The sequence below is a fragment of the Cupressus sempervirens genome, chromosome 6, assembly GCF_028749045.1.
Source record: "Cupressus sempervirens isolate cs-2001-9-10 chromosome 6, ASM2874904v1, whole genome shotgun sequence".
In the NCBI taxonomy this organism is placed as follows: Eukaryota; Viridiplantae; Streptophyta; class Pinopsida; order Cupressales; family Cupressaceae; genus Cupressus; species Cupressus sempervirens.
The window spans coordinates 341,447,099-341,459,950 of NC_143123.1; positions in this window are offsets into that span (position 1 = coordinate 341,447,099).

A 12,852-nucleotide genomic window follows, 5' to 3' on the forward strand; every position below is an offset into this window, starting at 1 on the left:
ACATAGGCTTTGTAGGGGGCAAATTATATCCTCTCATATTCTTCAAGGCATGTCTTACTAGATTATAGGGTTCATAGGTTCTAGCTAGCCCAATTAGCATTTTATAACTTTGTAAAAATGAATTGGTTTGCTCAATAGAATTCTTGAAAATCTTAAAATCCCCTACCTTAGTACATTTGCATAGAAATGTTTCCTTCTTGACATGCTTTCCTAAATATTCCCTATTCAAAGAAATTAACTACTAGAATATTTCTATCAACCCTAACCTCTTAGGAATATATTTTGGAAAAATGTGGGGTGACTGAGGAAATCCAAAAATCCTTATAATAGTATACTCTTCAAATATGAAAACACTACCCCAATCATGAGTCAATTGTTTCCCAACATCAAAGCACCATTTAGGTTTAGCAATTTTCCTAACATTTTTAGGAACTCTTTCAATTACACATCCTATCATTTTCAAAATTAGATGAACAAAATCATTATAGAAAGATATAACATTTGAATATGGATAATACATTTTCCATACCCATGTCCATTTTTGCAGTGGCAACCTCTATCCCCATTCTTGTGTTGACTCAAAGAAGCTTTGATCAAATATGTCAACATTCTTTGAAAAGATAAGGTGGATTGCAAAGAGTAATGAGGGAACTTAAAATCCTTCAATTCTCCTTGTTGGGAAGTAGTGATTTCTTTGTGAATAATTTCAATGATGTTTTCCACAAAATCATATTGACATAGTGATTTCAGTCTTGAATATTCAAAGCCATGACATAGTATGCCCCTGAAGCACTCATGGTTCCATCTATACCTAGGGATTTGTCAATCCCAACTACAATATTTTGACTTTGTCAATATATCTTCTCTTTGGAATCTCTCCTACCTCCTTCTTCACCTTGGGAATGTGTCAAGTCATGTTTTTCCCATATAAAAACTCTTATGCTTCTTGAAATTTTTGTTCAAATATTTAATATCAATGGGAAATGACATAGGTCCACCCAAATATAATGCTTCTATGAATGTATGTTTATCCAATGCTAGAAAAAGACTTCTATCCTTCCTGTGAAATGAATTATTTATAGGATTACAACATTTGATTAATGCCTTAACCAAATCTACATCCACAAATATTTTTGGTACTATCAATTTTCCCAAATTTCATACCTAAGGGTTGCAAATTGGAACTTATTTTACTCTATTTCTATAGAAAAACTAGAATATTTTGTACCTATTTCTATTAGGGATAATTACGTCTCTACACATTGCATATGGGTCTTTGAATATGAGGTCATTACAATTTTGAGAATTTGTGGAACTAAGCAAGATGTGCATCCATTCTTCTATAAATGTGTTGGGAACTCTTGGTGCTATATCAAGTATTTCAATTACATCCCACACAATCAATTCTCATTCTCTTTGGGCCATTTCTATAAGTTTCTTCACTGATTTTGTATGCTACTTAGATAAAAATATGTAGAGATCACTTTTGCACTTTGAAATCGCTTAGAAAATTTAGACAATTGAGAAAATAGTAATAACAACCTATTTCTTCTCAGGCTTTATCAACTTTTGTGATGAGTGAATAGCTTTAATTTTCATTTAAGGGTGGCACACTTGAAAATCTATCAATCTTCAAAAAATAGGTCAAATCTATGCTTTTTCATATTTTTGTACACATTAACTTAGCCCATCTTCATCAAGCTCAGATTTTACTATTAAAAATCCATTTTATGCTTTAAAGCTTATAGGTGCAATAGCTATGAACAATACCATTTCATGACTTTGTAGTAGGATTTCTCTTTGCTAGAACATGGCTTGTGATGTTGTGAACCCTTTATTTCTCTTTTGTTCACAACTTTACATCTACACTTAATCATATCTTTGTGACCACTACAACCATGTGATGCTTTAGATTTCACCTTATCACTCCTTTGCTACTTGGAAACTATGCATTCAACTTAACCATGTGATGGTGCACTTAGATAGCTAACATAGCATTTCTTTTTCCCCACAACTTTGCAACTTAAATTTTTAACTATTTATGAAGCCCTGCAAAAATGCACTCACAAACATTTTCAACTTCACTCTTCTAACCCATGGTTCACTTATATTGCCTAGGACGATGTGCTTATCAAAGACTTTTAACTTAGCATTAACTCTTCACACTTTCATGGCTTATATTTAACTATCTATTTGCATCTTTGTGATGCCACAACAACAATTTATACTGACTACTTTCTCCTTCATTCATACAATTGTAGCTAATAACACCTTAAGTCAAAATAAGCATGTGAACATGCGCTCTCTTTTGTTTCGTACAGTCACAACTTATTACATTTGAAGCTTTCATGAAATATAATAACAAAAATATTTCAAAACTTAGGATAAGAATGCATACATGAAAATACACACATCCTTGTAAAGATCAACATTATATTGCTTGATTTTCAAAATAATGAGAAAAGAACTTGCCTATGGACTTTCTTCAAGGGTTAAAAAAATCTCTTACAAACCCTAGATTGTTCTCAACATAATTCTTCTTGATTGTTTTATTAGAATTTTGCATAAATTGGGTGAGAAAAAAAATTAGGCCATCAGAGTGGAAGTCATCTTTTAAGACTACAGAGGGGTTGTATGAGTAGCTAGTGATGCCATTTGGGCTTACAAATGCACCTAGTACTTTTATGAGGGTTATGAATGAGGTCCTAAAGGATTACATAGGAGTCTTTGTGGTAGTCTACTTAGATGATATTCTCATCTTTAGCAAAACCAAAGAAGAACACATGAAACACCTTGAACTTGTGTTGAGGAAACTCCAAGAGGAAAAGATCACCATAAACCTTGAAAAGAGTGAGTTCATGAAGCAAGAACTAGTATACCTAGGATTTGTAGTATCAAAAGGAAACTTGAAGATGGATAAGAGCAAGGTTGAAGCCATTTTAAGTTGACCTACTCCTAGGATAGGGACTGAAGTTAGAAGTTTTCATGGGTTCGATCAATTTTATAGGAAGTTCATAAGAAGATTCAGTGAAATTTGTGCATGAATCCTTGACACCATGAAAGCAGGACTCAACACAAACTTTTTTTGGACCAAGGAAGCCAATGCATATTTTGAGCAATTGAAGAAGGAAGTGGCTACCCAACCTATAATAGTATTACCTAGTTTTGATAAGACATTCATAGTAGAATGTGATGCAAGTGACATTGTAGTGGGTGTAGTCCTAAGCCAAGAAGGCAAGCCAATGGCATTCTTTAGCAAAAGGTTAAATGTGGCCAAGTCTAGGTATTCATCCTATGACTTAAAACTATATCCTCTAGTAAAAGCCCTTAAAAAGTGGAGGCATTACCTATTGCCTAAGGAGTTTGTGGTTTATACTGATAGCCAGGCCCTATGTTATATCAACACCCAAGACAAGTTGTGTTTGAGGCATATCAAGTGGATGGAACTATTGCAATCCTACACCTTCACCATCAAGCACAAAAAAGGGAATTAATAACAAGGTTTTAGATGCACCTAGTAGGAGGTTGTTTACTATTTAGGAGATCTAGTTACAAAGTATTGGAGTTGAGGAATTCAAGGACCTCTACAAAGGAGATGCAAACTTGTTAGAGATCCACAAGGTATGTACTAAACATGATAATCATTTTCATAGTAAATATGATGACTACACATTGCATAATGAGCTATTATTCAAGGGAAAATAGTTGTGTCCAAAGAGGCTCTATGAGGGAGAATCTTATTTAGGAGAAACATAATGGGAGTTTGAGTGGACACTTTGGGTTGAAAAAGACCTTAGACCTAGTGGAAAGGTTCTTCTATTGGCCTAAGATGCAAAAAGATGTCAGGAGATATGTGGATTAGTATGGAGTGTATCATAAGGCAAAGGGGATATCATCAAATGCAGGTCTATATTAACCATTACCTATCCCAAATAGGCCTTGGGAGTGCATCAACATGGACTTTATAGTAGGACTACCTAGAAGATTTATTGATTTGGATGGTGTGTTTGTGGTGGTGGACAAATTTAGTAAGATGGGTCATTTTATTCCATGCAAAACAACAAATGATGCTAGTCACATTGCCCAACTTGTCTTCAAGGAGATAGTAAGGATATATGGTTTACCCATGAGCATAGTGGCATATAGGGATGTAAAATTCATGGGAAATTTCTGAAAGACACTTTGGAAGAGGTTAGGAACCAACTTGTCCCATAGATTTTCCTACCATCCCCAAACAAATATTCAGATAGAGGCAGTCAATAGGGTACTTGGTAACTTGTTGAGGTGTTTGACTAAAAAGTATGGACAAGGACGGGAACAAGTCATTCCTTAAGAAAATTTTTCTTAGAACAACAATACAAATAGGAATATTGGTAGGAGTCCATTTGAAGTGGTATATGGGTTACATTCAAAAGGTGTATTTGAGTTCAAAGAATTGAAGGGTTATGAAGGAATTAATGGTTATGCTGATGACTTTGCTCAATCAACAAGAGAGGTACATGAGCAGGTAAAGGAGACTCTAATAGAGGCAAATAAAAAATTGAAAGCTAAGAGAGAATATGGGAGAAGAGATCTATAGTTTGAGGTAGGTGATATAGTGATGGCGTTCTTGAACAAAGCTAGATTACAGAAAGGCATACCAAGCAAGCTAAAGATGAAAAGGATTGGACCATGCAAGGTATTGGCCAAATATGGACCAAATGCCTACAAGGTCAAACTACCCAGGGAGATGCCCATTTCTCCCATATTTATTATGAATTATTTGATCAAATAAAAAGGAACACAAATGGAGGATGAACAATACAATATTGAAGTGAATAGGGATGTGGAGGAACTCAAGGTACTTGATCAGATCAAGCCACAAGCTAAGAATATTTTGGATTCTAGGGTGAAGAAGAAAACTAGACACAAGATATACATGGAGCACTTGGTAAAGTGAAGACACGAACTATAGTTAGAGGTTACTTTGATAGTTGAGAGTGACTTTATGAAGCATGGAATTAGTGAGGAGTTAGTAACACCATAGGTTCCTTAACTTGTCTATTGCAGGGCGAGAATGGTGTAGGAGCACCTTAAGGTTTGAGAAAATTTTGGATTGTAGGTTGGTTTATCCAATAATCAATTAATAAGGATTAGGATATGAAGTCTGTAGTTTATTTGTGTATGTGTGGATGGTTTAGGGATGAGTGGAGATAAGGGTTTTGAGTGGTCTTCTAGGATCTAGGTGTTAAGTCCTAGAAAGTTGACCAAAGAGTAAAAATTTGATGAAGAAACCAAAGTGGAATTATTTTTGAGATTTTGATGGTTTTTACTTGTTTTAAGTTCTTATAGAATGGTTTGGAGTCAAGTTGAACCATGGAGGCTAATGGTTTGGCAAAATTGCCAAAATTACAAAAGTTATGCATGACAACTTTTCCTAAAAACTTGGAATTGGGTTTAATGATGTTATAAGACCAAATTAAGGGTCCAAAAATGTGGGAAGGGAATATATAATCTCATTCAAACTCTAACTTGATAGTTAGAAAATACATTGTATGGATTGTGGATTGAGAAGAGTAAGAAATTGGTTGTATTTGTGTATCAAAGCTCTCATCCAACCATGAATGGATTGAAGAGACTAAATTATTGCATTGAAAATTTAATTTGTATTGTTTATCTACCCTTTTTGGATTTAAAAAATAAATAAAAAAATATTGGTGATCATTTTGATAATTGTTTGTGTTTTGGGGTTACACTACCTAGTTCAGAGCCAGTCATGTAAATAATGGCTTTAACTTGACTTCCTATGGTTCAAAATTCATGGCCACTTGGAATAAAATAAAGAAATTTTTATATAGTGTAGATATGGAGGTTAGAGACATTTCTTTTAGGGGAACTACTTTTACTATCAAGCCCTAGGTGAGTGAAGCAACATACTGGCTAGTAGTTTGTTCATAATAACAAGAAAAGGGCTTGCTAAATGGATTGGATGTGCCAATCTAGGACTGTGGAAGTGAAGGTTATATTTTTGGGAAATTTACAAGAAAGGATGAGTGTAGCAAAGACATTTGATGCAATTTTTGAAAGAAAAGAAGTATGACTAGCCCACATGCCCTAGAAACTCTTAAAAATAGGGGTTTGGTAGAAATCTACTGTACATATAGTGTCAAGAGCTAGGACCCAAGAAATATTTGTGCCTTTGATAATGGTAGAAAGAATACATAGTTTATTTTGTGGTTTGTTAAGGAAGTTTGGTGAGAAAACCAAGAAGCCTAGTTTCTAGAAGGCCTAATTGGGGCAAAAAGACTACAAGGCCTAAAACTAGCAAATCAAGAAATCGATAAGAAACCCAAGAGAAAAAATATTAGAATGGATAAGGGAGGATTTAAACCTAACCATGAATAGGGAGGAAACCTATTCTTAGTCCCAAGAATAGTCAAGGAAGAAGAATGGCTAATTGTGCCCATGAGTGCATTAGGAGGGAATTGAAGTATAGCTTGGAGTTTGAAGTTGGTGGAGAGTTCTAAAAGGGAAAGGGATATTAGTAGTGATATTGAGTAGGGTAAGGGAAGTAACCTAGCAAGGCCAAAGGATAGGTCTTGGGAAGAGCTATAGGAGCTCTTGTGAAATAGTTAGATCTTCCCACCACAGGGACTGATATGTACTAAATGTTGTTATAGACTCCTAACATGGTCCTCTAACAAGGAATATTTATATTAGTACATCATCTTGTGGGTACCATCCCTACTGGGGTTTTCCCTTTGATCAAGGGTTTCCCTAGTTAACATATCTAGTGTTATTGTGCATGAGTATCTTGTTGTTTTTGTTTATATTGTTCACATGGTTAAGTTTTATTAAGGTTGATATTTGTGATAATACTTGGATAACTAATTCACCCCCTCCCTCGCCTCTTAGTTATATTGGTAGACTATATATTCTAACACAAATACTTTTAGTATTTTTACAAATTTTTAATAACTCTCTAGCAAGTTCTAAACCTTTGTATTTTTGGTTCTCAACATGGTGAGTTGAGGCCTTATTATATTGATCTGGTACCCAATCAATTGATTAAAAAATGGAAGAAGGAAAGATCTTACATGAAAAGTATATATAGGTCCTTTATGACCTCATCCCCTACTCTTAACACCTCACCAAGATCCTCCCTCAACCAAACTAATTCTTGTTCCTCTCATCCCTCATTGACTAAGGTATTGAACCTACTTTTGAATCCAAACTTATGCCTTTCAAAAAAATTACTAAGGAAGAATTTAGAGCTTCCCTTATTTCATTTATTTGCATGAAGTTCCCATCATCTACTGCCAAATCCTTCTCCTTCATCATCCTTAATCATACAAGGTCCTTAGGTGGTATTGGAGCATTTGTATGTGAAGAAGAGGAGGTTGCAGGCATGCACACAATTGGAAAGGCTAACTCAGCCAACAAGGCCTTGTAATTTCTGATCTCCATCTCCATCTCTTTTATTCTTTGGCTAAACTTATGTTACCTGTCCTAAACATTGATTCTACATGATCAAGATTAGATAAATTGGTAGCCAGGGTTTGGCATCCTAGGGATACACTTGTTATTATATAGTCTTTAGGTTGGATACCCTCTTCATTATGACCCTATGGTGGGATAGCTTACATAACTAACACTTCCTCTCTAGGATCATCCTTTATTTTGTACAGAGTTCAAGATTTCTTCTTTAGCCTACTAGACTAGAGGCACATGACATCTACCACATCTTTTAATGATATGATGAGTAGTGGACCTACCCTCTTCTTACTTAGTTTTTTTTCCATGAACTAGTCTAGAGGTTATGATCTTATAATCCTTAGTGAACTAGACACCAGATGATCCACGCTTAATGTTCCTTAGGCCATGGGCACTTCTTGCAAAGTCTTCTTGCACTCACTACTACTTTTGGCATGACCATCTTTATAATAGTTTCCCTTATTTCCTTAGACTAACTGCTTCCCACTATAATTACATCTTGGGAGCATCATCTTTTATCTCTGGGTGTTTTAGGAATTTGAACACCTCTTCAACCTATATTCCAATTAACTCAACAATAGGTAGGACATTCTCTTTTTAAACTTTCAACTAAACCTAACAAGCCTCTTCTTTCACTTTCCTGACATGTTCCTCCATGCAATCATATTCTCTTTCTAGGTGTAATTGGAGATCTTCATCTTCCTGCTCCTTTTTTCTTTGGAAGCATAATTAAACCTCCCTCCTTTCTTCTTCTTTTATTATTATTTTTTCTTCTTCTTTCTTCTTCTTGGAGGCATGGGTCAACCTCCCTTTTCTTTTCTTCTTTGAGGGTGGCCTATGTTGCTATACCCACTTGGTACATTTCATCAATCCCCTAAGCTAGGTCAGTCTCTCTAGTTGGGTTGGATGCCTCATCCATAATTATTTATTGGATGTCTTTCTATGATGGGTGTTCCAATTTTTTGACATCATGCTATCCTATGGTAGGAGAATCCACCCCAGTCTCCACTGACTACTCATAACTATCCTCTAGTAAAAGAGAAGTAGTGCTTCCCTTTAGGCCCTTACTCTTTTGTTTCTTCCTTATAGTAACTGAGAGAGGTCCCTCATTTTCATCACATTCTCCTCAAGATCCACCAAAATGGGCCTCATCCCTGGATCTCATGCGTAGGTGTGGGAACACTACTGAGAGAACAATGTTTCCTACTACCCCTGCTTGTGCAACCACACCCAATCTTAGGGATTCTTATAGAATCTTCTTTACTTATTCAACAAGCTTGGTGATAGGCATGTCATGCTTCTATAGTTGAACTTGAGGTTCATCAATATTTTGTTTATTTTTGTCTCAATGATATATGCTCATCCTCATCCTAGTCCACATGAGGGAGAGGAAGAAGTTCCACTCCCAATCATTTGTATGTTTCTAATGGATCCCTAAGGTCTTTGAAATTTCTTGCAAATGCATAAAGCCTATAATCCCCCATTTTCTTGGTAGTCATCTGGCTACATTTATTCCTCTACACATCAAAATTAGTTGGGAGGTTTTCCCAGTATTCCTCCAAATATTCCATGTAAAACTTTTAACCCACACTTAAATCCCCTTCCTGGCCAAAAAAATCAAACTCATGCCTCTGCAGGTAAAAATTTCTAAAACTATAAGTTTTTAACTCCTTCTTGGCCTCTTTGGCTAAGACCAAGGTGCAAGAATACTCACCACATTGAATGGAAAAATAGATACCTATTACCTTCTTTAATGCATGGATGTTGTGGAACTTCAATACCTACCTACAAAATTCTAACAAAAGTACCTAGTTTGCATATACCGAGGGATGCATGAATGGTTGCTCATTGAACCACACCATCTGAATGTACATGAATTTTTAGTACTAATTAAAAGAAGTGCCCCATTCCTCCACTAATCCTTTGGTAGTATTCAAGATGAAATACTTGAAATCCTCCAATAATAAAGGAGTCCTATCAAATGAAAACTATGAGTAATACCTCCATGGAAGCCAATTATCCACACTCAAAGTTATTTTCATAATTCCATTCTTAATTAACCTTGAAATACTAGTGTTTATTTAGTAGTTAGCCACACTAGGTAGGAGTTCATCATGAACATTTTCTCCCCTTCCTCTGGTCTTCTAGCTAAGCCAAATATTCCTACAATACACTGAGCCTACCTTTGATTAAGCGTAAAATGAGCTCAACCAAATCAAATAGAATAAAATCTATGGTGATTCAAAAAATGAAACAGTATATCTAGGAGGAATAATCATGGGCATGATGTTGCTTGAAAACCCTCACTAATACATTTGGTACCAAATTGCAATGGCAGTGTCGTTGCAGTTTTTCCATCACAACCTTGTCATAAGAAATAGGTGCACAACTATATTGGTTTAATAAAATCAACTCAGGGAAGGGAGATGGACATCTTCCTACTTTCCTTCCTATGCTTATTTAGCAAGATTGCATTGATAAGTTCCCTAATCTTTCACTCTAGAGCTATGAGTTTCTTTATTGGTTGATTAATAGCTGGGGTATATGCATTAGGTACATCCTTACATGGAAAGAATAGGTTACTTCCACCTTGCAACAACTATAAAAGGATCAGGCAAAACCCTAGAAACCATCTACCTCACTCGATCATATCATTGTGTGTATAATATCATCATGTGAGAGCATTGAATTACATAAGGAAATAAAATGACCTTTAATAGTGCGAGAAAAATCATCATGGCTATTGGGTCTCCTTTTCTCTCTTTCTCTAGTATGTCATCATGGAGTTCCTAGAAATCCTTCCGTTCCTTGACATTCATGTTTGTGATATACTTCAGAGAGTTGTCCACCTTGGAAGAAAGTAAACCATGTCATTACAATAATTGAGAACTAATGATAGCTTTTCAAAATCTTTTTCCACCTTCATCCTCTTGTATGAGGAAGAACCCCAATCCCACATGCCCACAAAGTTACCAAAGGATGGATCCACTACTTTCCCCATGAGTAGCAAACATACATTAGTAGTTCATAACCTTGTAATCACAAAAATAACTAACTAGATTGAATTAAAGCTTCCTTTCTTTGGGTTTCAAGCTCAACTCCTCCATTTCTTTATTGGTGATATTGGGGAAGATCTTGAAACTTGAGACCTAAAATAGTCAATTATAACTTAGTTGGAAATATGATCTAGAAAGATCATACCTTGTAGGAGAATTACTTCCAATGAGTGGGAAAAATAAGTAGCTTGTACAAATTTGAGGACATGTAACATTTTAGCCAATTATAAGAAGGTGAATCCTACCCTACTAAAATGAATCCTTATTTCTAGAATCCCAATCACACACCATCAACAAAAGAAACCTATTGATACAAATCACAATGCCAGTCTATACATTTAACACATAAAGACAAGCATTCAATGTCCATGTGTGTTACATATAAGACCATGAAATGATGTGTACCAACTACTCAAAAAGACATGACATGACAACCATTTAAATTCAAATGAGAAACATATTTCAAGTGGTGTTGTGAGATCTTTGTTAGAGATGGAGCAGTTTTTGGGACTAGTAGAATGAAAGAGGAAACCCCACCCATCACCAGTACCAAAAATCCATTTGAGGGTGCCACTGATGTAATGTCACTAGACCACCACTCTTCTGCCAAAGAAAAGGCCGAAATAAAGGAATTTCAAAATATTTCCCCCAATTTTGACAAAATTGAACCCTTAAAGTGATGAAACCATACCCACAAAATCATGCAGAGGTCATGTTTATAGTTTCAAACATTATAGTGGTGACATAAACCACCTAATTGATCAAACTTCACCAAAGAAAAGTTGAATAATGCCAAAATACTATATAGGTGTATGAAAATAGGCCTACAACAAAAATAAAAATAAATGAAAACTAGTGCAACGCAAGCCAAATAGGAAACAACCCACCAAGAAAGGGAAATTATCTTCTTACAAACACATAACTAAGTACATGCTTTAGTCTCTGAGTAGCCATGAGGTATCATTTGAATAATGTATAAAAGGAGGTAATTCCACTCACTTTTCTACAAAAAAAAAGCAAGGAAAAATGGGAGCCAAGATTCAACAAGACAACCAACAGACAATACCCAAAAGACACAACATGAAAAAGAAACCAAATAACATAACTGCACCAAACCAAACCAACAAAAAACTAGGAAATGAAAAGAGCCAATGAAGAAAATAGAAAGCCACTAACTTAAATAAAGAACACCAAAGTTGAGTGCACTATACAAATGCTCACACCACCCCCCAAATTACTCCATTGAAGAAAATGAACTAGATGATGAAGGATATCACATCGACTTGAGAACATAAACTTCACCAAGAGTCACTTGTAGAGAACAATTTTAATCACAAGGTAAAGGTGAAAAATGACTTGTTTTATCATTATAAAAGCCCAACAATTATTACATATAGGGAAAATTAATTAATGCTTACCTTTTTGGGTGAGGTTTTTCCATGCATCCTCCTAAGAAACCTTAGAAATTCCTCCAACCATGTTGAGAAATACAAGGAGAGAGAAAATCATACATCTTGAAATCCAATCTTCTTTAATTTATCCTTCTCACATGTGGGTGACACAAACTTCTCTTCTAGCCACAACATAAAAGGTCCACACTTCCCATATGTGGGAAGAGGAAACCTAAGAATCAAAACCAAATGACTAACAAAAGGGGCCTCAAAAGAGGCAATGAAAAGAAAAAGGAGGGGACCAAACATTTTGCTGACAAAAAGTAGGGGCCAATAAGTAGGGAATAAAAAATGGCAACTCAAATGAAAAAAATCCTTGCATTTTAGAACTCCATAACATAGGTTTTGAAATCACTAGTGCCTTATTACTATGAAGAAAATCCCTTTAAGCATGAAATCAAGGTTCAAATAACCCAACTCACCATATCCCATGAACTTTACTGATGTCCACCAGTGAAGTGTGTTCTTTAGAAGGGGGTATATCATTTAGTTTGTGAATAGAATAAAAAAACCCAACTCACTCAGTACTTTTTTTGGTAGGATATTATGCATTGTTAGGGAATCGAGGGTCTCTTTCCTTCATAATTATTTATTATTTTTCCAAGTTTTAGGAGGTAGTAATTCTTTCCCCAGATGGACAATTTAATTTTTTCATTGTGGAGGTAATTCTTTTACCATCCCATCCTTATATGCTTTCTCATTTTGGAAGGAAAAAGATACTTTCTTCCTAAGATTTCACTTAGCATTAAATTTCATCAAGTTTGAGCAAGGTTGATCTAATCATTCTATTCTTATCATGATTCTTCCCTTCCCTTTTTCTTACCAAGTTGGTCATTTGATTAGCTTGAAATAGGAGTAGAGTTTTCTAGATT